General features: G+C 39.2%; 1 pseudogene; it reads left to right on the top strand.

Moving 5' to 3' along the window:
- Positions 1 to 371: 371 nt before the first annotated feature.
- LOC100442639 (RNA-binding protein 15-like) lies at positions 372 to 14,494 on the top strand (annotated as a pseudogene).
- The last annotated feature ends 13,064 nt before the right edge of the window (positions 14,495 to 27,558 follow it).

The following is a 27,558-nucleotide window of genomic DNA, read 5'->3' as shown; positions in this document are numbered from 1 at the left end:
TGACTGGTGGAATCAAAACCACATGTCTGCAATCTTACAACTGGAAAATGACCTGAAAAATCTTCTTTGTTGAGAATGCAGAATTTATAACGTGGGAAACTGCTAAAACAATGTATGGAAGCTGGAGCCAGCCTGAATAACAACTGACCATTATGCATAGACATACATTTTACCTCTTACGGACTCTCTTAGGATGCTATTAGAAGATACCAGTTTCTTCACCAAACATGAGAATGAATCAAGAAAGAGGGAGATACAAAATTAGGAAACTGGAAATCTAACATAAGGAGGCAGGCAAAGGAAATTCCCAAGATCCTGATGAAGGGAAGGTGTGAACAGAATCCAGCATAGAGCAGGAAGTTAGAGCCCGCATGGAGGTTGAGGAGGAATCGGAGAGATTGCCTGATGTGTTCAACTCTATTGAAAGCATCGTACAACTGTCAGAGAATTAAGATAGGCACATGATTCACTGAACAACTTGGATAGCTGGGGGAAGGCAAGTATTAATCCTAAGAGAATAAAATGTTATATAAGAAAAGGAATATAATCTTAATGTGCTACATGTCTAAGGTGTGAACTGTATTCACATGGACACAATGGTATAAACATGGAGTGCTGATAATGAAAACAACTATATTGGAACTATATTGGAAGAATGAAGAACATATATTGTTCAACTATATTGGAATTGAAGAAATGAAGTAAGGAGGGGAAGAGAATGTGTGGGTGTGTGGGAAGGCCAACACAGTGATCACCTGGGCTAGCTCCTCATTCTTCATGCAAGGAAGCCAAAGAAAATAGCCAACATTTTAAAATCCAGAAATAATGATATAGGCATTTATTCAGAATGTGGAGGCAAATACCAGAAAAAAAAAAAAGCAAAAATAGAAGTTGAAAATTTTTTCCTTAAGGGAGCAGAATTGTGGAGTAGAGAAGGGTTAGGACTGTTAATTTTTTTTATAAGCCTGACAGTATTGACTTTTAACGTATATGTACACATGTGCATGTGTGCATGCACACACACACACACATTAAAATAAAAAGTAAATGTAGAGAACAGCATCTCTTGCTGTACCTTCATAGCCTTTCCCTCGCTAAGACTCATCCATCTCCTGTCTCTGTTTCTTTCCTTCCTATGACACACCTGCTTATTCTATAAACCATTCTCTCATCCTGTCAAGATGAAAAACTACATTAGCCACTGGCTGCTTCTGAAAATCAACCCTAGAGAAACTATAGAAGCCAGAGGGAAACAGATTTGAGAAACTAATAACAAATCATAAAATAAAATAAAACACTGTGAGAAGGCCCCAGGGGAGTGTGAAGACTCGGGATTGTTATATGTTGGGGGAGAGAAAAGAGAGAATTGCTTCAGCCTGGGGGAAAGGCAGCCAGAGGTAGCTACTAGAAGGAGGTCAAAGGGGAACAGCGTTTCTGTTTCTATTCTGCCACGTGGACCATCACGGCCTGCCCAATCACCACAGAGATTGGCACCAGCAGCCTAAGCTACAGGTGTCAGGACGGTACTACAAGTGCGGTACCAAAGCCCTGCAGGGAGGAGGAGGAATGAAAGGCAGGCGTGTGCCAACCAGTATCCTGGGCATTCACTGCTGTACTACTCCCATTCCAAACCCCCGGGGAACGCGAATGAAATCTATGCAGACTGCTTGTAGAGAGTTTAAATATGAAACATGGACTAGGGACATTGTGTCCGGAATTGGTTCCTTCCAGTGGGTTCTTGGTCTCACTGACTTAAAGAATGAAGCTGCGGACCCTCGCAATGAGTGTTACAGTTCTTAAAGATGGTGTTTCCAAAGTTTGTTCCTTCAGATGTTCAGATGCGTCTGGGGTTTCTTCCTTCTGGTGGGTTTGTAGTCTCGCTAACCTCAAGAAGGAAGCTGCAGACCTTCGCCGTGTTACAGCTCTTAAAGGTGGCGTGTCTGGAGTTGTTCATTTCTCCTGGTGGGTTCGTGGTCTTGCTGGCTTCAGGAGTGAAGCTGCAGACCTTCATGGTGAATGTTACAGTTCATAAAGGTAGTGTGGACCCAAAGAGTGAGCAGCAGCAAGATTTATTGCAAAGACCAAAAGAACAAATCTTAAACAGCATGGAAGGCGACCCGAGCAAGTTGCTGCTGCTGGAGCCGGGGGCGGGGGGCCAGCTTTTATTCCCTTATTTGGCCCCACCCACGTCCTGCTGTTTGGTCCATTTTACAGAGTGCTGATTGGTCCATTTTACAGAGTGCGGATTGGTGCGTTTTTACAGAGTGCTGATTGGTGCGTTTACAAACCTTTAGCTAGACACAGAGTGCTGATTGGTGCGTTTTTACAGAGTGCTGATTAGTGCATTTACAAACCTTTAGCTAGACACAGAGCACTGATTGGTGTGTTTACAATCCTTTAGCTAGACAGAAAAGTTCTCCAAGTCCCCACCTGACCCAGCAGCCCAAGTGGCTTCACCTCTAAACATGATTTGGCAATGGTGGGAAAATTGGGATAATCACCATCAGTTCTTCAGGCCCCGAGGTTCCATCCCCTGGGCAGTTTCCAAAGTTTTAATTCATTTGGAGGTACATAAACTGCAGGCTGGGATTTAGCCCTTTTCCAACACATAGCCGTGGCTAGTAACTGATAATCCAAGAGGAAGAGTTTTCAAGACAACAATCAAAAAGCCATATAAAGAACACAACTATCACATAAGAAAGACAACAAACTCGACAACATAAGCCATCTAAATTAGGATTAAGAGAAGAGGTGGACCAAGAAATTAATATAGTAATGATAAATATATGAAGAGGTTAAGGCCGATAATCAGCAATATGAAGCAAGAATGAGAAAACATAAAAAAGGACCAAGTTGAATATTAAGGATGGGATATAACAGTTGAAGTAAATAAAACAATAAATAAGGTATATAGCAAAGTGGATAAAGGTGATGAATAAAGCAGTGAGTTGGAAGAACAGACGGAGAAGCTCTCTTAGAGGTCAGCAAGAAAGGGTGAAGAGACAGGAAATGTAAAAGAAAGCTAGGAGATGTGGAGGGTGGAAGGAGAGTGCAAATACTTGTGAGCAGTGGCTTTGTAATGTGTCAACATGACTAAACTGAACTGTGCTTCCTAAAATTCCCTTTCCTGTATATTTCTAATTAGGGTGGGCCACAAGAGAGAACCCTGTGAAAGGTTTGCTGGGCATTAGCCCTTGTCTGCCAGCTCTCCTTCTTTGTGGGAAGCATCAGTGGAGCCTCCAGTTGCTCTACCTTCCCCACTAAGCTTCTCTGACTCCTGGGCCAGGTGTGTGCTTGGCAACTATGATGCAGGACTCTGGTTTCTGCAATAAACAAACATGCACAATCAAGGTTAAAGGCAATAATCACTAATACAAATTGTAGTCTGTCCTCGTGGGCTCCAGTTTGTGGGTTCCAGCTTGTTCTTGCTCACCTCCACTTTACTTCACCTCCCCTTCCCAACTGTCTGCTCTGTATTTCAAAGCTCTTGCATTGGAAGTACAGATAATCTTCTTACAGAGGCTGCTTGACCAGCTCTTACAATTTCATTAGGTCAAATCCCTGCGATGTATATATTCCCATTCACCATTCCTATCATATTGATATTGTCTCAAATTTTAATTATAAGTTGTTTTGGATAAATTGCAAGTTTGGTTTTTTTCTCACTTTAGTGAGGATATACAAACTTTACCAAGGAATTTTATCACCTTTACCATATTTCTTAAATATTAAGGATTGCTTCAAACATGTTTTCAATATGTATCTTTGTGTGGCGAAACATCATTGTTGGTCTTATCTAAAGTATACCTGTTAGGTCATCATAGTTGAAAGACAATTTGGCTGGATATACAATTCTAGTTTCAAATTTATTTTCCTTTGAGACAGGATCCCACTCTGTTACTCAGGCTGGAGTGCAGCTGCACGATCACAGCTCACTGCAGCCTCCACCTCCTCAGGGTTAAGGTGATCCTCCCACCTCACCTTCCAAAGTAGCTGGTACTACAGGAATGCACCACCATGCCTGGCTAATTTTTATATTTTTTGTGGAGACAGGGTTTTGCCATGTTGCCCAGGCTGGTCTGGAACTCCTGGGCTCAAGCAATTCACTTGCCTTCACCTCCCAAAGTGCTGGGATTACAGGCATGAGCCACTGCGCCTGAACTTTCCTTTGATATTTAAAAACACTTTTTCCCTTTTGTCATCTTCTGTGTACTGTTCAAATCTTATTTTTGTTCTAATTGCTGATCTCTTCACTATCTCTGGAAGTTTTTGAATTCTTTCCTTATCTTTGATGTTCTTAAATTCTATTCTGATGTTTCCAGGTTTAGACTTTTTCCCATCTCTTATTTTTCTCTCTTTCTGAAGCTGGGTATAATAGGGTTCATTCAGAGAAGCAGATCCATTAGGATATATTTCTGCAAGTTCATATATATGCATTCGTATATATAAATATGAACAATAACTAATATATACACATGAGTCCACTAAATTGTCCAGTTAGGATGAATATACAGATATTGATAAATTTAAGACATTAACAGGAATAAATAAACATGAGTAAGGGTCTTCAGGCTAGCCATAATGAAACCAAAATAGAATATATAATTTTCAAGCCAGTAGAAAACAAAAGAAAGTGGAGTAAATTGAAAATATAAAATATGGAATAAATAATTCCTAATATAATAAAAATTACAACAAATATAAATGGTTTTAGTTCACAAATAAAAAGACAAATACTCTCTATGTTATTAAGAAATAAAAATGAAATCCAAAAATATGTTTTCTATGAGAAACATTCTTAAAACCAAAAGACACAGTAAGTTTGAAAATGAAAGAGTGAAAGACAAAAAAAAAAAAAACAGAAACCTAAAGAATTCCAGAATCGCATTCATAATAGCTGACAAAAGAGAATTTAATGTGGGGGGTAAATAAAAAACTGTGAGAAGATATAACCATTGCAAATATACATATGCACCTAATAATAGGTTACACTAACTGTATAGTAGAGAAACAGATAAATCACTGGGAGTTTTTTTTTTAACACCCAACTATCAAAAATTTACTAAGCAGTATGTTGAGAGCCTCTTAGACTCTCCACCTCTGTGTTGCTTTGCTGTTCGTGACGTGAGACAGTTGCCACGGGTGTCATCAAAGCAGTGGACAAGAAGGCTGCTGGAGCTGGCAACGTCACCAAGTCTACCCAGAAAGCCGAAATGAATATTACCCCTAATACCTGCAACCTCAGTCTTAATCAGTGGTGAAGGAATGGTCTCAGAACTGTTTGTTTCATTTGGCCATTTAAGTTTAATAGTAAAAGACTGGTTAATGAAAGCAGTGCATCATAAAACCTTCAGAAGGAAAGGAGAATGTCTTGTGGACCACTTTGGTGTGTGTGTGTCTGTGTGTGTGGCAGTTTTAAGTTATTAGTTTTTAAAATTAGTACTTTTTAATGGAAACAACTTGACCACAGATCTCTCACAGAATTTTGAGACATATTAAAACAAATTTTAATGAGAAAAAAAGTACTAAGCAAAAATTAAACAGATTTTTATCTAAACATTATAATTAATAGACTCATACTATTAATTATACTGTTCAGATCTTTAATATGTATGTCCCAATGGTATGATTTTTATATATATATATGCTACAATAGTTTGTGCAACAAATAGCACATACATATTTTTAGAATCATGCACATATTTACACTAGTAGACTAAGTTTACAGAAAGTTCCAATAAACCCAGGGACAATATTATGCAGATTTCTTATTGAAACAAGATCTAACTCTGTCACCCAGGCTGGAGTGCAGGGACGTGATCATAGATCATTGCAATCTCTAACTCCTGGGCTCAAGCCATCCCTACCACCTCAGTCTTCTAAATAGCTAGAACTACTACAGATGTACATCACCTCACCCAACTATTTTTCAAAAAGTTTTTTGTACACACAGCGTCTTGCTATGTGCCCAGTCTGGTCTCAAACTCCTGGGCTCTAGGGATCCTCCCTCCTCTGCCTCCCAAAATGCTGGGATTACAGGCATGAGCCACTGCACCCAGCCTTCATGCAGATTTTATCTTCTAAACATGAGATAATACAAGAAATTAATAATACAAAACTTTTACAAATGTCTCAAATTTTGAAGGTAACATATTGCTAAATAACTCACAGGTTAAAAATGAAATTATAATCAAAATGAGTAAATACCTAGAATTGAATGAACTTGGAAATACAAAATATATGGTACATAACTAAAATATTATTTAAAAAGAACATTTATACCTTTAAATATGTTTATGAAGAAACAATAAAAGTTGAAACAAAGTATGCTAAGCATCCAACTGAAGAAGTTATAAAAAAGAACATCAAAGCAAACCCAAAGAAGAAAAAAGATATAATAAAGGAAACAATATAATACATTTTTTAAGTAGAAGACATTTATAAAACTAAAAAGCTCTATTTTTGAAAAGATTACTAAGATAAACTTTTGATAAAAGTGAATAAGGAGAAAAGGAGACAACAAAGGTAAATAAAACGCTGATCAAAAAATAAAGATAGGAAAATAATTACAGGTTTCAAAAGAGATAAAATAAATAAATTCCTGGAAAATATATAAAATGCCAAACTAACCCAAGAAGAAAAAGGAACTTAAAATAGACTCACAAGGATTAAGGAAATTTAATTGGTAGTTAAATCTCCAAACCAAAGATCTCCAGGCCTGCCGGCATGCTTTCAAAATGAACTCTATCAAACTTTGTTTTTGTTGTTGTTGTTGTTGTTGTTTTGAGACAGGGTCTCGCTCTGTCACCCAGGCTGGAGTGTAGTAGCATGATTGTAGTTCACTGCAATCTTGAACTTCTGGGATCAAAGGATCTTCCTGCCATAGCTCCTGGAGTAGCTGGGACTACATATGGACATGAGCCACCTCGTGCCGGCCTCTATCAAACTTCCAAAAACTAATTCCTGTTTTATAAATTATTCCAGAAAATGCAAAAAAAAAAAGAGTTTCAATTCATTTTATAAAGCTAATATAATCTCATTTTCCTTATTGCTTCTGGATTTTAGCCATAGTTTAGAAACTTTTTCCCACTCACAGATTGTAGAGGACTTCATCCTACCTTCTCTAGAACTTGTGTGATTTCATTTTATTTTTACATTTATCTCTTAGAGCCATTTGAAATTTATTCCAGTATGTGCTATAAATAATAGGTCTGATATTCTGTATTCCCATGTAACTACACACAGCTCACAGGTGCCAATTGTTAAATTTTCAGGGATTTTGTGAGCTGATTGTTAAACATAGCCATTATTACAAAATAAATTATATCAACTTGAAATAAATCATGTTAGAAATGAAGCTAATAAATATTCACAACTTATCATTCATATTACTTTGATACATTTTACTACTATCAAGACTTGTGAGGTTATTTATATCTATCGTGTCCATACAATGGAAATACTATAAGCATGGAATGCTACTATGCATCTTTTCCCAAGTCTTTATTTCATGACGCCATACTGATAGCATGAAATTGGCTATGGTGGGAGTATTTACATCACAAAAGTTAGTGATGCTAAAATCAGGGTTTAATTTATTATTTCATTGATTGTAGAACAAGGATCACTAAGGCCAGTAGGCCAAATCCAGCCTGCCAGCTGTTTGTGTAAATAAAGTTTTATTGGAAGACAGCCACAGCTCTTTGTTCACTATCATCCATGGCTGCTTTTATGCTTTCATGGCAGTTGAATAGTTGCAACAGATACCATATGGACCAAAAAGCATAAAATATTTCCTATCTGGCCCTTACAGAAAACCCTAGTCTAGACTTTAAAAGATAACAGAGAAAATGTTAGCAGCATAGGTTAATTTTAAAAGTGTATGATAGGCAGTCTCAGTATGAGGGCAGCTGAAGCAGCTGGCTCAATTAAGATGAGGCTTCTGCTACTTCTCCTGGTGGTGGTGTCAGCAGTGGTGGCCAACCTGGGCAGCGTACCCAGCAAGAGATTAAAGATGCAATACACCACAGGGCCACCGCTCCAGTTCTAGATTTGTGTTTCCTAAGGTTACAGTTGGGTGTTTGAGGAGCACATGTGGGTTATTAGCCAGCAGTACCCAGACATCACACTGAAGGAGAGAATTACCTCCCTCAACCAAAATATAGACACAGAGCATCTTTCCTGACAGCCTTCAATCTAGTACTAGTAGGGTTAATAATTGTTGTCAAGGATCCTTTTGCTTTCTTTGGCATACAAGCTCCTAGCCTTTGGTGAAATACATAGCATAGATAAAAAACAATCACCACTTCTGGAAATCAAGGACACACTTAGAGAAATGCAAAATGCACTGGAAAGTCTCAGCAATAGAATCAGACAAGCAGAAGAAAGAACTTCAGAGCTCAAAGACAAGGTTTTTGAATTAACCCAATCCAACAAAGACAAAGAAAAAATAATTTAAAAAATGGACAAACCCTCCAAGAAATTTGGGATTATGTTAAATGACCAAACCTAAGATTAATTGGTGTTCCTGAGGAAGAAGAGAAATCTAAGTTTGGAAAACATATTTAAGGGAATAATTGAGGAAAACTTCCCAACTTTGCTAGAAATCTAAATATCCAAATACAAGAAGCTCAAAGAACACCTGAGAAATTTATAGCAAAAAGATAATCACTTAGGCACATAGTCATCACATTTTCTAAAGTCAAGACGAAGGAAAGAATCTTAAGAGGTGTGAGGCAAAGCACCAGGTAACTTCTAAAGGAAAACCTAGCAGACTAACAGCAGATTTCTCAGCAGAAATCCTACAAGCTAGAAGAGATTGGGGCCCTATCTTCAGACTCCTTAAACAAAACCATTATCAGCCAAGAGTTTTGTATCCAGCAGAACTAAGCTTCATAAATGAAGGAAAGATACAGTCTTTTTCTGACAAACAAATGCTGAGAGAATTCACCAGTATCAAGCCAACACTACAAGAATGGCTAAAGGAGCTCTAAATCTCGAAACAAATCCTTGAAGCACACTAAAATAGAACCTCCTTTGAGCATAAATCTCACAGGGCCTATAAAACAAAAACACAATTAAAAAAAAAAACAGGTATTCAGGCAACAAACAACAAATAGCACCACGAATAGAACAGGACCTCACATCTCAACACTAACGTTGAATGAAAATGGCCTAAATGCTCCAGTTAAAAAATACAGAATGGCAGAATGGATAAGAATTCACCAACCAAGTAACTGCTGTCTTTAAGAGACTCATCTAACACATAAGGACTCACATAAACTTAAGATAAAGGGATGGAAATAGATATTTCATGCAAATGGACATCAAAAGCAAGCAGGAGTAGCTATTCTTATATTAGGCAAAATGAGCTTCAAAGCAATGGCAATTTAAAAAAGACAAAGAGGGACATTATATAATGATGAAAGGACTTATCCAACAGGAAAGTTTCACAATTCTAAATATATATGCACCTAACACTGGAGCTCCCAAATTTATAAAACAATTACTACTAGGCCTAAGAAATGAGATAGACAGCAACACAATAATAGTGGGGGACTTCAATACTCCACTGACAGCACTAGACAGGTCATCAAGACAGAAAGTCAACAAGGAAACAATGGATTTAAACTATACCCTAGAACAAATGGACTTAACAGATATTTACAGAACATTCTGCCCAACAACTGCAGAATATACATTCTATTCATCAGCACATGGAACATTCTCCATGTTAGACCATATGATAGGCCACAAAACAAGTCTTAATACATTTAGGAAAATTGAAATTATATCAAGTACTCTCTCAGACCACAGTGGAATAAAATTGGAAATCAACTCCAAAGGAACCCTCAAAACCATGCAAATACATGGAAATTAAATAACCTGCTCCTGAATGATCGTTGGGTCAACAAGAAAATCAAGATGAAAATTCTAAAATTATTTGAACTGAATGATAATAGTGACACAACCTATCAAAACCTCTGGAATACAGCAAAGACCTTGCTAAGAGGAAAATTCATAGCATTAAATGTCTACATCAAAAAGTCTGAAAGAGCACAAATAGACAATCCAAGGTCACACCTCAAGGAATGAAACAAGAATGAACCAAACCCAAACCCTGCAGAAGAAAATAAATAACAAAGATCAGAGCAGAATTAAATGAAATTGAAACCAAGAAATACAAAAGATAAATGAAACAAAAACCTGGTTCTTTCAAAAGATAAATAAAATTGGCCAAGTGCAGTGGCTTATGCCTGTAATCCCAGCACTTTGGGAGGCCGAGATGGGCGGATCACGAGGTCAGGAGATCGAGACCATCCTGGCTAACATGGTGAAACCCCGTCTCTACTAAAAATACAAAAAAATTTAGCCAGTCGTGGTGGTGGGCACCTGTAGTCCCAGCTACTCGGGAGGCTGAGGCAGGAGAATGGCATGAACCCAGGAGGCAGAGCTTGCAGTGAGCCAAGATCTCGCCATTGCACTCCAGCCTGGGCGACACAGCGAGACTCCATCTCAAAAAAAAAAAAAAAAAAAGAAAAGATAAATAAAACTGATAGACCACTAGTGAGATTAACCAAGAAAAGAAGGGAGAAGATCCAAATAAGCTCAATTAGAAATGAAACAGGAGATATTACTACTGATACCAGAGAAATACAAAAGATTATTCAAGGCTACTATGAACACCTTTACACACATAAACTAGAAAACCTAGAGGAGATGGATAAATTCCTGGAGATATACAATCCCCCTAGATTAAAACAGGAAAAAATAGAAACACTATTCTATTCTAAAACCAATAACAAACAGCAAGATTGAAATGGTAATTTTAAAAATCTCCAACAAAAAAAGTCCAGGATCAAACGGATTCACAGTTGAATTCTTTCAGACATTCAAAGAATTTGTACCAATCCTATTGACATTATTCCACAAGGTAGAGAAAGAAGGAATCCTCCTTAAGTCATTCTATGAAGCCCATATCACCCTAATACCAAAATCAGGAAAGGACATAGCAAAAAAAGAAAACTACAGACCAATATCCCTGATGAATACAAATGCAAAAATCCTTAACAAACTATTAGCTAACCAAATCCATCAGAATATCAAAAAGATAATCCACCATGATCAAGTGGGTTTCATACCAAAGATGGTTTGACATATGCAGGTCAATAAATGTGATACACTACATAAACAGAATTAAAACCAAAAATCACATTATCATCTCAATCAATGCAGAAAAAGCATTTGACAAAATCTAGCATTCCTTTATAATTAAAACCCTCAGCAAAATCAGCATAGAAGGGACATACCTTAATGTAATAAAAGCTATCTATGACAAACCCACAGCCGACGTAATACTGAATGGGGAAAAGTTGATAGCATTCCCCCTGAGAACTGGAACAAGACAAGGATGTCCACTCTCACCACTTCTATTCAACATAGTACTGGAAGTCCTAGCCAGAGCAATCAGACAAGAGAAAGAAATAAAGGGCATCCAAACTGGTGAAGAGGAAGTCAAACTGTCGCTGTTTGCTGATGATATGATAGTATACCTAGAAAACCCTAAAGACTCCAACAGAAAACTCCTAGAACTAATAAATGAATTCAGCAAAGTTTCAGGATACAAAATTAATGTACACAAATCAGTAGCTCTGCTATACACCAACAACAACCAAGCTGAGAATCAAATCAAGAACTCAACCCCTTTTACAATAGCTGCAAAAATAATAATAATAATAATAAAATAACACTTTGGAATATACCTAACAAAGGAAATGAAAGACCTCTACAAGGAAAACTACAAAACACTGCTGAAAGAAACAAATCTGGAGGCATCACATTATCTGACTTCAAACTATACTATAAAGCCATAGTCACCAAAACAGCATGGTACTGGTAGAAAAATAGGCACATAGGCCAATGAGAGCAGCAGTAGAAAGACCAATAGTGGCAGCAGGTGGCAGCAGAGTCTCCACCTGGACAAGTCCAGCAGCCGAGGTGGCAGTCACGAGTATGACACCAGTGGGGGCAATTACAGTGGTGTCTTGCATAGTTATAGCTTCCCGGCACCAAAAATTACTCGGACAGGGCGAGTCGAGCAGCAGCTCCCGGGGTGGAGGGGTGGAGGGGTGGAGTCGCTTTCCTCTGGGGCCGCCTCTTCAGCTCTTGTCCTAGCTGAGTGAGGAAGCGGTGGAGGATGGCCCGTTTCATGAGTTCAAAGGCTTCAGGGATGTAAGGGTCAAAATCAATCACCTATCGGGTTCTGGCAGCGGAGATGAGCCGGTAGCCTTTGTAAACGTCCCACAGCCAGAGGACGCGTGGGTGGCCAAGCACGCAGAGGCGGCCTGGTGCTCTCTGACCTGCCTCTGAAGACAGAAGCTGTGCATGGGAGCCGGCACCGCAGCTGCTCCCCTTTAGACAAAGATATTTATCCTCCATCAGCCAGTGTGGTGGGAGCCTCTGTAAGTGGTCACCCGCACTCCCCTGGAGGTGGTGGAGGCCAGAGATCACTTTCCCCTGGTGGTGCAGCTTTGGGATACAGAGACTAGGGCTGCAGCAGATGGCTCTTGGCCGCCTACCCCCTCCACCTCTGCCACCATTGCCTGGAGAGCTGGAAAGAAAAGGAGACTATCTGTTCTACGAGAGAGTGCACCCAGCATACAGTCTTAAACCAAGGGAGGGAGCTGAAGCAGATGCTGCTCCTTTCAGAAAAGTGGATGAGATGTCACCCAAGGATCATCACAGAACTAACCAGACGCTTTTCTTGGGCAACCTAGACACAACTGTTAACAGAGACTGACCTAAGAAGGGAGTTTGATCACTTTGGAGTCATCACGGAAATAGATATCAAGAGCCCTTCTCTTGGCCAGACCAGTAATTACGGCTTTCTCAAATTTGAGAACCTAGATATGTCCCACAGGGCCAAATTAGCAATGTTCAGCAAAATCATAATTTGGAATCCTATCAAAATCGGTTATGGTAAAGCTACACACACCACCCGCCTCTGGGTGGGTGGCCTGAAACCTTGGATGCCTCTTGCTGCCCTGGCATGAGAGTACCATACACCCCACAGACTACAGAAAGGTGATAGTTGGGTGTATATCCAGTATGAAAGCCTGGATGCAGTGCACGCTGCCTGGACCCATATGCGGGGCTTCCCACTTGGTGGCCCAGATCACCACCTTAGAGTAGACTTTGCAGACACCAAACGTTGTTACCAGCAACAATATATGCTGCCTCTGCCCTTGACTCATTATGAGCTGGTGACAGATGCTTTTGGACATCAGGCCCTTGACCCTTTGAGGGGTGCTTAGGATAGGACACCACCCTTACTATACAGAGATTGTGACAGAGACCTTTATCCTGATTCCGATTGGATGCCACCCCCACCCCCAGTCGGAGAAGGCAGCACTGGGACTGCAGCTACTGCTGTGCCTGCTTACGAGCCACTGAATAGCCTGGATCACAGGCAGCATAGTTGGTCTTTGGACAGGGACAGAGGTGATCAAGATCTGCCCAGCAGCAGAGACCAGCCTGGTAAGCAAAAGCTGCCTGAGGAGAGTGGAGGACGGCATCTCAATAGGTCTCCTGAGAGTGACTGCCCACGAAAATGTCACTGCACTCCTTCTCCTGACCACAGTCCAGAATTGAGCAGTAGCCAGGATCCTTACAACAGCGACAATGATCCATCTTCCCGTCTTCTCTTGGAAAGGCCCTCTCCAATCAGAGACAGATGAGGTAGTTTGGAGAAGAGCCAGGGTGACAAGCGAGACCATGAAAACTCTGCCTCAGCTGAGTGGATAGGAAGCACCACTGAGGGGAAAAACCTTCTGAAAAAAAGAAGACCACACTGATGGGAGTGCACCTAGCACCAACACTGTTTCCTGGAAGCTGAAGTCCCCTTCCCAGAAACAGGATGAGGGGACAGCCCCTGTGGCAGCAGCCTCTCCTAAACTCTGTTTGGCCTGGCAGGGCATGCTTCTACTGAAGAACAGCAACTTCCCTTCCAACATTCCAACATGCAGTTGTTGCAGGGTGACCTCCAAGTGGCTAGCAGTCTTCTTGTGGAGGGCCAAAGTGGCCCAGCTCAGGATCACTCAGTGTCTCTGTTTAGACCAGCCCAAGTTGGATGAAGTAACTCGATGCATCAAAGTAGCAGGGCCTAATGGTTATGCCATTCTTCTGGCTGTGCCTGGAAGTTCTGACAGCCGGTCCTCCTCTTCCTCAGACACTGTCATTTCTACTAAGAGGCTGCTTAGGAGCCTTGTGTCCTATTTAAAGCAAAAGCAGATACCCAGGGTGATCAGCCTGGGGAGGGGAGCACAACAAAGACAAGAAAAACACCGGGATCCTTCTTGCCTTCCCACCTTGTGAGCTCTCCCAACAATTCCTGGATTCCAAGGCACTGGCTAAATCCGAAGATTACCTGGTCATGATTATTGTCCATGCAAAACTGGTTGAACAGCAGATGGAGATGTGTAATTCAAAGCTCTAATGGAACTTTTTGAAGAGAAATTGTGGCTTATGTGGAATTTACATGGGCCTCTGATGGAAGAAAGGTAATCTATTTAGTATTTGTGCATTTCACTAAAATGGCAGCTTAAAGTTTTGTATCTGCCATTGTGATGCCAATGCCAGTGTTTTAAGTGAGGAAAAAAATGACCTGTTTGCTTTGTGCTATGTACATAAGATTTCTAGAAGAGTAAAGAAAAACCTTTTTTATGGCTCACACAGCTTAAGAGTAGCTGTCTCTCAAACATGCACTCACAGTTGAGCTGCTTTTGTTTTATTCTAAATAAATTGTCTGTTTTGAAGAAAAAAAAGAAGTAGGCACATAGACCAATGGAACCGACTCGACAACCCAAAATAAAGCCAAATACTTACAGCCAACTGATCTTTGACAAAGCAAACAAAAACGTAAAGTGGGGAAAGGACACCCGATTCAACAATTGGTGCTGGGATAATTGGCAAGCTACATGTAAGAGAATGAAACAGGATCCTCATCTCTCACCTTATACAAAAATCAACTCAAGATGGATCAAGAACTTAAATCTGAGACCTGAAACCATAAAAATTCTAGACAAGAACATCAGAAAAACACTTCTAAACATTGGCTTAGGCAAAGATTTCATGACCAAGAACTCAAAAGCAAATGCAACAAAAACAAAGATAAATAGGTGGGACTTAATTAAACTAAAGAGCTTTTGCATGGCAAAACAAACAATCAGCAGAATAAACAGACAACCCACAGAGTGGGAGAAAATATTCACAATCTATACATCTGACAAAGGATTAATATCCAGAATCTACAAGGAACTCAAACAAATTAGAAAAAAACAAACAATTGCATCAAAAAGTGGGCTAAAGACATGAATAGACAATTCTCAAAACAAGATATACAAATGGCCAACAAACATATGAAAAAGTGCTCAACATCACTAATGATCAGGGATTTGAAAATCAAAACCACAATGCACTAACACCTTACTCCCACAAGAATGGCCATAATAAAAAAATAATAGATGCTGGCGTGGATGCGGTGAAAAGGGAACACTTCTACACTGCTGGTGGGAATGTAAACTAGTACAACCACTATGGGAAACAGTGTAGAGAACAGTTTGGAGACCTTGTAGAACTACCATTTGATCCAGCAATCCCACTACTGGTTATCTACCCAGAGGAAAAGAAGTCATTGTTCGAAAAAGATACTTGCACACTCATGTTTATAGCAGCACAATTCATAATTGCAAAAATATAGAACCAGCCCAAATGCCTATCAATCAACAAGTGGGTAAAAGAAACTGTGGTATGTGTGTATGTGTGTGTGTGTATATACATATCACATATATATGTGATGAGTGATGAGTGCACCAAAATCTCAGAAATCACCACTAAATAACTTATTCATGTAACCAAACACTACTTGCTCCCCAAAAACCTATTGAAATAAAAAATAAAGTATACTATTAAGATTTTTTAATCGGTATATTTGTAGCTGTTACATTGTGAATAGCACAAAAAAATGGCAAATAATCTCCCAATATTTAAAAGGTATTATCCAATGCAGCAAGGAAGTCACATCGTTGATAAACAAGTCAATATTCAATGTCTTTGTCATTTTACCCTATATGGTACGTTAAATGAAAATATCAACTGACATTCATGTGACAATTCGTGTGACATTCATGTAACTTATCAATTACAATCATAAATTGGTTATGGATAGAAAAGTTCAGCAAAAATCAAGAAAAGCATTCTGTGAGAATTTATGAATCATTTAGAATTTATAATAGAAAGAATTGTATATTTTATTATTATTTTTTAAATGCTTGCTAAACATCCTTTATATCAGTAAAATTTATACTATACATACATACACACACATATATATATGCACATACATGTGTATTAAACATTTACCAGGCCAACGCCAGCTACACAGCATCCCAATTCTACTTATTAAAAAACTTTATCACTCTAATTTAAAGTGAACAACACAATAGAACTATTACCTATGGTACCTACTCAGAACTATAATGCAAGGAATAATATTTTAAGTTTGATCAGCTGAATTCCATTGATACATATTGTGCAGAATTTTTCCTAATTGTATTAATCTTTCTAAAGTAACCACAATCCTTCCTATATTTTTGAAAACACTTGTTTTTTAAAATGTATCTTTTCCTTACTGATTTGAGAGGCTGTCTTTATCGTATACTAAATTTCCAAATGCACTTCTACTTTATTTCTCATTTTTCTATTTTTTGTCCCATTTGCCTATTTGTGTGTCAATACCAAATTGTGTTAATTATAAAGGGTTTATGGTATATTTTAATTTTTGGTAAAAGAAACTCCTCCCACTCTCATTTGATTTCTCTTCTTTTTCAGAGTGTTTGACTATTCTTGCTTGATGTCCTTTCAGGTAAATTTTATAATCAACTTGTCTATTTGGGGGTTGTGGGGACGAAATCTGATTATATTCTTATTGGGTATTTCACAAGTTTATAAATTAAAATAGTGAGAATGTTATTTTTTATGATGTTGAGTTTTTCTCCAAGAACAAGGTACATTTTTTCATTTGTTGCAATCAACTTTTGTAATTTTCAAGTGTATTTTTCTCATATAGGATTTGGATACTTGTAATTGAGTTTATAACTTGGCACTTACTTTCTTTGTTATATCATAAATGAGAGGATTCTCTTCCATTATATTTTGTAATGGGTTTTGTTTATATTACTAAAGCAATTGATTTTTAAATGTTAATTTTGTGAGCTGCTTCGTTACTATTTTTTTATTTGAGGTAAGTTTTTATCAATTGTTGTGGATTTTCCAGATATATAATCATGTCATCTGAAAATATCTCTTCACTTCCAATTACTGTATCCTCCAGTTGTTTTCTCTTATCTAATTATAATGGTCAATAGCTTCAAAATAATGTCATATAGGAGTAGAAATTGGTCCCTTTCTAGAACCTGACTTTAGTGGGAAAGTTTTCAGTGTCTCCTTATTAGGATGCTAGGTTTGGGGCTGAATTATGTTTATCATTGAGGAAGTGTAGTAGGGCAAATAGTGGCCTCAAATATCAGGTCCTATTTCCTAAAACCTGTAAATGTTACCTCATATGGCAAAGGCTTTGCGGACATAATTAAATTAAGGATTTTGAGATGGAAAGAGTATCCTTGATTATGTGAGAGGGCCCTAAATGCAATCACGTGAGAGGAAGACAGAGGGAGATTTTACATATGCAAAAAAGAAAAAGGCAATGTGACCATGGTGGCATAGACGGGGGAGATGCAGCCACAAGCCAAGGAATGCCAAAGGATGGAAGAGGCAAGAAACAAATTCTCCCCTGGAGCCTCCATAGGCAGTGCAGACCAGCCAACACCTTTGTTTTGGCCCAATGATACTCATTTTGAACTACTTTTTATTAAAAAAAAACCTCTGGCCTCCAAAACTATGAAAAAATAGATTTGTTGTTTTAAGCCACCTATTTTATGATAATTTGTTCCAGCAGCCTCAGGAAACTATGACAGGAAATATCCAATAAATCTCTTTTTTTAAGTCTTTTTAACATAACTAATGACATTATTAAATGTCTCTTCTCCATCCGTGGATACAATAGTAACTTTTTTCTCATCTTTATTAATATGATGAATTATATTGACTTATTTCCTTGGATAAAATCACCTTTGTATTCCTGGAATAAATTCCACTAAGTAATGATGTATTGTTTTTTTTAACATTCTGTTGGGTTTTCTTTGCTGATCTTTTAAGATTTTTGCATCAATACCCATAAGTGAGACTGGTGTGGGGTTTGTTTTGATTTTTGTTTTATTGGTGCAACCTGTCTCAAGTTTTGAGATCAATGTCATACTCAATTCATAAAGCAAATTCAGAAGTTTAATTTTCTATTCTCAGCAATAATGTAAGTAGTATTATGATTAGACGATTTTCAAGGTTTGGCAGAATTCTATGCAAACATCTGAGGTTAGTGCTTTTTACTGTGGGGAAACTCATTAATTACTTTTTGATATTTATATTTCTTCTATGATACTGATCAGTATAGACTTTCTGTCTCTGTCAATTTTGAAAACATATTTATCTTTAAAAATTATCCACTTCACTTTGGTATTTATATAATATTTAATTTATATATATAATATATATAACATGCATTTATATATTATATATGTATTATTTTAGAGACAGGGTCTTGCTCTGTCACCCAGGCTAGAGTGCAGTGGCAAGGTCATAGCTCACTGTACCTTAAACTTTTAGGTTCAAGTGATCCTCCCATCTCTGCCTCCTACGTAGCTAGGACTACAGGCATGCATGCGCCACCACATTCAGCTAATTTTTTTTTATTTTTTCTAGAAACAAGGTCTCATTATGTTGCCTAGGCTGGTCTCAAACTCCTGGCCTCAAGTGGTTCTCCCACTTGGTGTTACACATGTGAGCCACTGTGCTCAGCCTAGTATTTGTCTTTGTTTTGCATAGATTTGGGCAAAATGGCCTTATGATTATAAAAACTTCCCTTTTCATCCTTATTGCTCTCTTGTCATTTCTAATTTTATGTATTTGTCCTTTCTCTTTTTTTCCTTCGTTACATTAACTAATGAGTTTCTATTCTCTAATTTTTTTAATGACAACTTTGGGGTATTTGTTAATTCCACTGCTTTAATTTTATCCCATTAATTTCTGCTTTTGTCTTTATTAATTTTCCTGCTGCTTTATTTTGAAATACATTGTTCTTTTTCTAGCTGTTTGCATTTGGTATTTAACTCATAGTCTCATTTTTTAATTACTCCTGCAATAGACACTTAATGCTATAAATATTTTCCTGATAATTGCTTTAGCCATATCCCATAGCTCTAATATGTTTTCATTTTCATGATTTTCAAAACTTTGAATTTTATATTATATTTTCCTTTAAAACCCCAAATCATTTAAGAACATGTATTAAATTTTCAAATTGAACAGATCTTTTAATATTTTGTTATTAATTTCCATTATGTTATATCAAGCTCAGAAAATGTGTTTCATTTCTTTAGAATTTATTAAGGTTTTTTTGTAATTTAAGATAAGGTCAATTTTTATGAATGTTTCATGAACACTTAAAGAGATTATGAAGTCTCTGTTTTCAGTGTTCAGGGTTCAATGCATCTATAGAATTATGGTCATACACCACATGTATGACATTTAGGTCATAATGACATATAGGTCAACAATGGACAGCCTATTTGATAGTGGTCCCATAAGATTATAATACTGTATTTTTACGGTGTCTTTTCTATGTTTAGGTACACAAATACTTACCATTATATTATAATTGCCTACAGTATTCAGTACAGTAACATGAACATGAACATGTTTGTAGCCTAGGAGCAATAGGCTATACCATATATCCTGAGTATGTAGTAGGCTCTACCATCTAGGTTTGTGTAAGCATACTCTACGATGCTTGCAAAATGATAAAATTGCCTAACAATGTCTTTCTCAGACTGTATCCCTGTCATTAAATGGTGCATGGCTATGTATTATTTGTTGTTGTTTAGGTCTTCTACATTCTAATTTTTTTTCCGCTTGATCTCTCTTGTATGCTGATAGCACTTGGCAGCCTTTATTTTTGATCAATTTGCTTTTATTTGAAGTTCATGGCTCACTTTTTCCCCCATGAAATTATTACATTTATCATTCTGATATCTTCTGGCATAAAACAGTACTATCATAAAGTCTGGTGACAATCTGGCTTTCCCCTTATTAATGACTTTTCTTTGTCTTGGATGCCCAAAGGATTTATTTTTGTTCCTTTTTAAAATAAAGTCCAATCATTTTACTAGACTATATCTTGGTTTTAGCTGTTCTGAGTCAATTTTCCCAGGAACACAGTGGATCTTTTCAATATATGCTTTCAAATTGTTTCTTATTTTGGAAAAATTTCCTTCAGTCATAGTGTTTAATATATATTCTCTTTCATTGACTTCTCCAGGGGCTCCTTTTGTTTGTATTTTGGATCTCCTTTGCCTACATTCTATGTTTATCTCTTTCTCTTATATCATTATTCTCTCCTTTTTCATGTCTTTTTTATTTATAAAAATGTCATCCTTTCCACCTTTTACTTAAGACATTATAAGTTGTATCCACTTGCCTTCTTTATTTCTATAATGATTTTTAAATTTTATTTCTAACTCTTCATTGAGTCTTCCCTCTTTTCAAGGCATTTTTTCTCAATGAACACATCTTTAGTGTCTCTCATTCTGCTTTATGTTGTTGTTTAAGTTTTGTAATTTTTAAAATTTCTGTATCTTCATTTTAAATATTAGGTAGAAATTTTAATTTATTTTCATCTCTGTTGGCATGCTTTCACTGTCTGTAGAGAGGTTATTCTGCTCCTTATTCTTTTCTTTTTATAATTTTTTTATGAGATGTGACTGTACCTCTAGCTAGCACTACCTTTGTGCTTTGTGCTTAACTAAAATGACCTTTGTATCTTTGTGGCTACATGTTCTGAGATTTACCTTCTCTGCTTCCTTCACTTTTACCTGGGCCCTTTCTTTTTGTCCCTATTGTTTCTGTTCAGCTTGATTTATATTGTACTTGCTTCAGTTTCTTCGAAGAGTGGAGTTTTGTTTTGAAATGAAACTTCTGTTTATTAATTTCAAGAGTTTATAAACCCAGGTAGCTCCAGAATAGTCAGACTTTATTGTAATTATAGCACACTTGCATTCTCTTACAAATTGAAGCTTGTAGAACATTACCCTCTCCCATCCCCAATTTTAGCTTCTCTTCCCTTCTTGCCTCACTGTGCTTTCTAATGAGTACATCATGGCAATTTGAGGCTTTTCCTGTTCATAGGACCATTAGAAACTCAGTTGCCTTTCCTCCACTTCATCCTACTCAAATTCTGATACACAGGACTGGGATACAATAGTGGTTTGTCCCCACTATTTAGAGGGTCATCACGATACCTTGTCATCTAGCTGTATTTTAGATATTGTCATGAGTCCTTAGTTTAGATGTTACTGTTCCTCTATCTATTTTTATGAGGCAATATGGAGAGAGTCAAAGTTACATGGCCATCTTCCCAGAATACCAACCACAATTCTTACTGGAGAAACTTTAGGTGTATTCCTTTTAAGACTGGGAACAAAACAAGAATGTGCTTGATTACCACTACTGCTTATTGTAACTCTAGAGGTCATGACCAAAATATAAAGAAAATAAGTACAAAGTCTAAAAATTGAAAGAAATAAGACAAAATTTTGGGTAAACATGTGATCATCTACCTATAAAAATCCATGAGAATGAATAAAATGATTACTATAACTATTCAGATAGTTCAGCATGGATGCCAGATAAACACTTAATGTAAAAATTTAAAACTTACAAAATCACAAAAGTCATATTAGAAAATTTGAAAGACAAACTACCACTTACAATTTAAAACTATATAGTATTAGGAATTAATTTAACCAAGACTATGCAAGACTACTATGGAGAAAAAATGAAACTACAATGAAGAATATAAAGATAACCTAACAAATAAAAAGACAATTCATATTCTTGGATGAGATGACTAAATATTATAAAGATGATAATTATCTCCAAATTGATCCACAAATTCAATGCAATACCAATCAAAATGCCAGTTGCATTTTTTGAGGAACTGATAAATACAGTTTTAAAATTTTATAGGAGAACAGATGTACACAAATATTTAGATAAATGATGAAAAAGAAGACTTAAGAAAAAAACTAGCCATACAAGTTTTTTTCTACAAGTACATCATCAGATATATAATGAAGCCATTGTTAAAAAAGAAAAGTGTGGTATGCACTTCAAGAACAGGCATATAGACCAAAGCAACCAGATAGAATGCTCGGCATCAGACACAGATCTGCTCAGAGTCAGACCTAGAGAGACTCTTATTTTATTTCCAATTTAGGTGACATCACAATTCAAATGGGAAAGAATTCATTATTTTGGAGTCAGTACTGGGAAAATTGAGTCACTACATGAAGAAAAATAAAGTAAGTTTTGGACCAAAAGTGGTCACCAGGGGTATTAAAAATCTAAATGTAAAGATAAAACTATCAAGTTAATAGGAGAAAATGCAGGAAAATATCTTTGTAACTTATACGAAAAAAACTTTTTAAACAAAACCCAAAGATACAAACCATAAAGTAAGAAATTTATGAATTTGATTAAAGTAAAACTAAGGATCTCTAGTCAATGATCAAAATGATGAATAGTTAACAGACTAAAATTGGGGGAAGATATTTGCAAAATGTAAAATTAATGAGGGACCAATATATAGAATAGAAATCCTGCAAAGCAACTAGAAATCCTGCAAAGCATCTAGAAAAAGATAGGATCCCCAGAATAAAATGGACAAAGGACATGGCAAAGTAATTTACAAGAAAGAAAACCAAAAGACTAAGAAGCACATGAAGAGGTATTCTACTTAATGAGTACTCATAGAAATGCAAATTAAACAAAAATGAAGTCAGATCTTCCCAACTTGATCTATAGATTCAATGCAATACCAATCAAAATCCCAGCAAGTTTGACAATCTGATTGTAAAGTTTATGTTGGGAGGCAAAAGACCTAGAATAGCCAACACAATATTGAAGAGAACAAAGTTGCTGAACTGACATTACCCAACTTTAAGACTTACTGTTATAAATCTAATAGTAATCAAGCCACTGTGGTATTGAAGAAAGAATAGATGGATCAATGAAACAGAATAGAGAGCCCAGAAATAGACTCGCATGAATATAGTCAACTGATTTTTGACAAAGGAGCAAAACCATTCACTGGGAAAGAGATATTATTTTTCCACAAATGGTGCTGGAACAACTGGACATCACATGCAAAAAAAATGAATCTAGACACAGCTTTCTATACCCTTCACAAAAATTAACACAAAATGGATCACAAACCTATATGTGAATGCAACACTATAAAAACTCCTGAAATACAGGAGATACAACACCAAAGGCACAATTCATGAAATAAATAATTGATAAACTGGACTTCATTAAAATTAAAAACTTCTATTCTGTGAAAGACACTGTCAAGAGAATACAAAGACAAGCCACAGACTAGGAGGAAGTATTTGCAAGACATGTCTTATAAGGACCTGTTATCCAAAATATACAATGAACTCTTAAAACTGAAATGAACTAAACAATAAAAAACAAGAAAATAAGTGGGAGATAAGGCCAAGATGGCCGATTAGAAGCAGCTGAGGTCCGTGGCACTCACAGAGAGGAACGAAAGGGCCAAGTGAATACGGCACCTTCAACCAAAATATCCAGGTACCCACATTGGGACTAATCAGGGAAACAACCCACGGAGGATGAAGTAAAGCAGGGTGGGGCCGTGGCACCAAGGGAACCCCCACCCCCAGCCAAGGGAAGTAGTGAGTGATTATGTGACCCCCGGAAACCATGCTTCTCCCACGATCTTTGCAACCCACGGATCAGGACCCCTCATAGGCCCACCCCACTAGGGCCTTGGGTCCCACACACAGAGCCTTGTGAAGTCTTGGCATAGCAGCTGCCCAGGCATGCACAGAGAGACCCAGGAGCTTTACATACTCGAGCCCTGGGATCGCTAGGAAGAGTGTCTGCAGCTCAGACAAGGCGGGAGGTCATGCATACCCTTAGGAAGGGGGCTGAATCCAGGGGGCCAAGCAACGTCAGTGTGCAGGCCCCATTTCCATGGCACCTCACAAGATAAAGACCCACTGGCTTGGAATTACAGCCAGCAACCAGCAACACGGTAGAGCCTGCCTGAGAAGGGATGGAGTCCCCGGGAGGAGGGGTGGGCTGCCGCCTCTGCTGTCTGGCCAACTCAGCTGTTCCAGCCTAAGAGCTTTGGAAAATCCAAAAGGTCCAGACAAGGAAGGGTCCCCACGAGCACAGCATAGCTGCTTTAACAGAATGTGGCCAGACTGCTTCTTGAAGCAGGACCCTGATCCATTCTTCCTCACTGGCCCAACCTCCTAGCCAGGGACTCCAGCCACCCCGCCTGTATTCCATGAACAGAGCTCTGATCTCTCACTGAGATGGTGTGTGTGTGTGTGTGTGTGTGTGTGTGTGTGTGTGTGTGTGTGTGCGCGCGCACGCGCATGTTTGGGAGGGAAGTGGGGATGGACCGCCATCTTGGTTGTTTGGAGTACTCAGCCATTCCAGCCTGCATGCTTTGGAGAGTCCAAGCCAATGGGAGCAGATGCTGTTCCCCAGCACAGCATGGCTATTTTGTCCAGGCATGGCCTGACTACTTCTTTAAGCAGGACCCTAACCTATTCCTCCTCATAGGGCGGCTCCTCCCAGCTAGGGCCTCCAGCCACCACCACCTGTGTTCTATACAGTTCTAATGTCTCCCTGGATTGGAGTGCCCAGAGGGACAGGGCAGGTTGCCACCTTGGCTATTCAGGCATCTCAGCTTGTCCAGTCTGTGGGTCTTGGAGAGCCCAAACTGATCAGGGACTGAAGGGATCCCCAACACAGCACAGCTGCTCTACCATAAAGTAGCCAGACTGCTTCTTTAAGTGGGTCCTTGATCCTGTTCCTCCTGACAAGGTGAGACTTCCCAACTGGGGTCCCCAGCCACCTCCTCCAGGTGCCTTCCAGCTGACAACAGGTCAGTACCCCCCTGAGATGGAGCTTCCAGGAGAAATGGCAACCTGCCATCTTTACTGTTTCACAGCCTTCACTGGCGATACCTCCTGGTATGGGAAAAACTAAGATGACCAGGGTCTGGAGCAGACTCCCAGCAAACTGCAGCAGCCCTATGGAAGAGTAGCCAGACTGTTAAAAACAAAGAGAAAACAACAACAACAAAACACACACACAAACCCCATCCAAAAGTCAGCAACTTCAAAGATCAAAGGTAGATAAGCCCACAAAGATAAGAAAGGATCAGTGCAAAAACAATGAAAACTCAAAACACCAGTATGCCCCTTTTCTTCCAAATGACCACAATACCTCTCCAGCAAGGACTCAGAACTGGGTTGAGGCTGAGATGACTGAAATGACAGAATTGGGCTTCAGAATGTGGATAAAAACAAACTTTGCTAAGCTAAAGGAGCATATTGTAACCCAATGCAAAGAAGCTAAGAATCATGATAAAACAATGCAGGAGCTGACAGCCAAAATATCCAGTTTAAAGAGGAACACAACCAACCTGATAGAGCTGAAAAACATACTACAAGAACTTCACAATGCAATCACAAGTAATAATAGCAGAATAGACCAAGTGGAAGAAAGAATCTCAGAGTTTGAAGACTATCTTTCTGAAATAAGACAAGCAGACAAGGATAGAGAAAAAAGAGTGAAAAGTAATGAACAAAACCTCCAGTAAGTATGGGATTATGTAAAGAAACCAAATCTACGACTGATTTGGGTACCTGAAAGAGACAGGGAGAATGGAACCAGTTTGGAAAACATACTTCATGATATCATCCAGGAGAACTTCCCCAACCTAGAAGACAGGCCAACATTTAAATTCAGGAAATGCAGAGAACCCCAGTAAGATACTCCATGAGAAGATCATCCCCAAGGCACATAATCATCAGATTCTTCAATGTCAAAACGTTAAGGGCAGCCAGAGAGAGAGGCCAGGTCTCCTACAAAGGGAAGCCCATCAGACTAACAGCAGACCTCTCCATGGAAACCCTACAAGCCAGAAGAGATTGGGGGCTAATATTCAACATTCTTTTTTTTTTTTTTTTTGGTTTACTTTTTTAAAACTTCTTTTTATTGTGGCAAAATATAGATAACATAAAGTTTACCCTTTTAACTATTATTATTATTATTTTTTTATTTATGAAGTATTTATTGATCATTCTTGGGTGTTTCTCGGAGAGGGGGATATGGCAGGGTCATAGGATAACAGTGGAGAGAAGGTTGGGAGATAAACACATGAACAAAGGTCTCTGGTTTTCCTAGGCAGAGGACCCTGCGGCCTTCTGCAGTGTTTGTGCCCCTGGGTACTTGAGATTAGGGAGTGGTGATGACTCTTAAAGAGCATGCTGCCTTCAAGCATCTGTTTAACAAAGCACATCTTGCACCACCCTTAATCCATTTAACCCTGAGTTGACACAGCACATGTTTCAGAGAGCACGGGGCTGGGGGAAAGGCCATAGATCAACAGCATCCCAAGGCAGAAGAATTTCTCCTAGTCAGAACAAAATGGAGTCTCCTATGCCCACCTCTTTCTACACAGACACAGCAACAATCTGACCTCTCCTTCCTTTCCCCACACTTCCCCCCCTTCTTTTCAACAAAACCTCCATCGTCCTCATGGCCCGCTCCCGATGGTTGCTGTCTCTTCGGAGCTGTTGGGTACACCTCTCAGACAGGGTGGCCGGGCAGAGGCGCTCCCCACCTCCCAGACAGGGCGGCCGGGCAGAGGCGCTCCTCACTTCCCAGACGGGGCTGCTGGGCAGAGGCGCTCCTCACTTCCCAGACGGGGCGGCCGGGCAGAGACGCTCCTCACCTCCCAGACGGGGCGGCCGGGCAGAGGCGCTCCTCACTTCCTCCCAGACGGGGTGGCAGCCAGGCAGAGGCGCTCCTCACCTCCCAGACGGGGTGGCCGGGCAGAGGCGCTCCTCACTTCCCATACGGGGTGGCGGCCAGGCAGAGGCGCTCCTCACTTCCCAGATGGGGCAGCCGGGCAGAGGCACTCCTCACTTCCTCCCAGACGGGGTGGCGGCCAGGCAGAGGCGCTCCTCACCTCCCAGACGGGGCAGCCGGGCAGAGGTGCTCCTCATCTCCCAGACGGGGCAGCCGGGCAGAGGTGCTCCTCACTTCCTCCCAGACGGGGTGGCGGCTGGGCAGAGGCACTCCTCACCTCCCAGACGGGGCAGCCGGGCAGAGGCGCTCCTCACCTCCCAGACGGGGTGGCCAAGCAGAGGTGCTCCTCACTTCCCATATGGGGTGGCGGCCGGGCAGAGGTGCTCCTCACTTCCCAGATGGGGCAGCTGGGCAGAGGTGCTCCTCACTTCCTCCCAGACGGGGTGGCGGCCAGGCAGAGGCACTCCTCACCTC

Source organism: Pongo abelii, chromosome 4 (genome assembly GCF_028885655.2).
Source record: "Pongo abelii isolate AG06213 chromosome 4, NHGRI_mPonAbe1-v2.0_pri, whole genome shotgun sequence".
In the NCBI taxonomy this organism is placed as follows: Eukaryota; Metazoa; Chordata; class Mammalia; order Primates; family Hominidae; genus Pongo; species Pongo abelii.
This window is presented reverse-complemented; position numbering and strand designations above follow the sequence as displayed.